The following is a 2,500-nucleotide window of genomic DNA, read 5'->3' on the forward strand; positions in this document are numbered from 1 at the left end:
ATATTCGTTTATTTTTTTTATTTTTTTTCTTGTTTGGGTCAGCGTGTGGGTCTGGTCTGTTATTGAGAATCCACTGCGGAAGCCTGCTTGTTCTCTTGTTCTCCAGAATGTCCGAGATACGAGCTGTGATGACTTTTGTGAACAGTTTGTAACTGAAAGGAGGCTTACGGGTCAGTAGTGTTTTTAGATCCTTTCTATCCCCTTTTTTATGTATAAAAATAATTGTTGCATTTTTCCAGGCTTTCGGAGTTTTTCCGATGAGAATGCATTTCTTAAAAAGATTGGCTAGTTTCACTGTTGCAATTTCTCCTGCATCTTTTATAAGGTCTATACTAATTTCGTCTTCACCTGTTGTTGTTGTTTTTTTCCTCTCTTCATGCCTTTAAGCGCTCCTTTTATTTCTTCTGTTGTGATGTTAATTACGTCTCTAGTTACCGCGTTCGCTTCTATCCATGGCTGTTCATTTGAGTTGTAGAGATCCCTGTAAAAGTCTCCCACTACTTTAATGATTTAATTCTTATTATATGTCATTTTTCCTTCGGGTTTCTTTATTACATACATTTGATTTCTCCCTATGCCGAGTCTCCTTTTAGCTGTTTACATGCTAGTACCTGAGATCATTGTTTCATTTATTATTTGAGTATTGAGTATCCGTATATCTTCTCTCGTCTTTTTATTTATAGTCTTTGTTTGTCCCTGTTTGACGATTCATTCATGACCCTACATTATTGAATAAGCTGTTTAGTTTCTATCAAAAGCTTGCTGGAGCTTTGCTTGACGTTCTTACCGCCTACTTCAAGTGCAGTTACCTTTATTATGTCACTGAACTGTTTCGGTCAATGTTGAGATCTTCGTCGCTGAGAAGTGAATATCTGTTTTGGATGTTAATGCTAAATTCTGTCGCACTGGTCTTCAGGTTATCTAAATTTGGCTAAATTTTCGTATGGATTTGTTCCTTTCCCTTCCGAGGTGTAATTTTATTTGGCCTCTGACTATTCTATGGTCGCTGCCAACATTGTCTTTATTAATAACTTCCATTTAGTTTTACTATACCGCGCCTATTTAAAATGATGAAGTCAATTTCGTTTTTGATGTCCGATGGCAACTTCCATGTCCACTTCCGCTCTAGTCTTTTTTCGAAGAATGTATTCATGATATTGAGCGATCGAGCCTCCGGGAAATCGACTAGCTTTTGTCCCCTCTCATTCCTAGTGCCTATTCCATTCTATTCTTTTTACCTATTTTGGCATTAAACTCTCCCATAATTATTGTGAAATGTGTTTTTGCTCTCTCGCTGGCTAAATGAACATCTTAATAGAAGGTCATTATTTCCACGCCACTGTGGCTGCGGGTTGGAGCATAGATTTGAACAGTCTCTACGTTGTACCTATTGTTTAATTTTATTGTTACTGAAGCCACTTTTTCGCTTATACTATAGAATTCCACGATATCCTTTTCCAAACATTTGTGAACTAAAAGAAACCTGCCTCTAATTCCCGCTTGCTACCTTGGGGTTTACCTCTCCAATATAGCACGTGTCCATCATTCCGTATTTTCTGTTCTTCTTTGCCTAGTCTTCTAAGAGAGTTCCTCAAGTAATGCTAGTACGTCGGATTCAGTTCTCGTTGTTCTCATATTATACACAACTACACACATGCACATGCATACACATATACAGACATATGCGCACATCATATGCGCATACATATGTGTATACGCACCCACAGATATGCGAACACACATGCCCTCATATCTTGTTCACGTACTTATGACTATACATACACGCATATAGCCATATATATGGCTAAACATATGTGTGTATGCATATATATATATATGTGTGTGTGTGTGTGTGTGTGTGTGTGTGTGTGTGCATGTATATATGTGAATGTGTGTTATATTGTATATTGTGTATATATATTATGTTTTACATTATACGTACATATATATACACACACACACATATGTGTGTATGTATATATATATATATATATATATATTGAAGATACATACGATATATAAATATATATATGCACGCATGTGTGTGTGTGTGTGTGTGTGTGTGTGTGTGTGTGTGTGTGTGTGTGTGTGTGTGTGTGTGTGCGCATCCTTACATATGTACATACATATACATATATATATATATACATATATATATATGTATGTGTGTGTGTGTGTGTGTGTGTGTGTGCATATATATATATATATATATATATATACATATATATATATATGTATGTATGTATGTATCTATATGTGTATGTGTGTGTGTGTGTATTATGTATCTTCAATTCACTAATTACAAAATAATATATTTTAGTAATATACATGTACATATATATACATATATATATATATATATATATATATATATATGTATATATATGTGTATATATATATATATACATACGATATATAAATATATATATGCACGCATGTGTGTGTGTGTGTGTGTGTGTGTGTGTGTGTGTGTGTGTGTGTGTGTGTGTGTGCGCGCATC

The sequence above is a fragment of the Penaeus chinensis genome, chromosome 28, assembly GCF_019202785.1.
Source record: "Penaeus chinensis breed Huanghai No. 1 chromosome 28, ASM1920278v2, whole genome shotgun sequence".
Classification (NCBI taxonomy): Eukaryota; Metazoa; Arthropoda; class Malacostraca; order Decapoda; family Penaeidae; genus Penaeus; species Penaeus chinensis.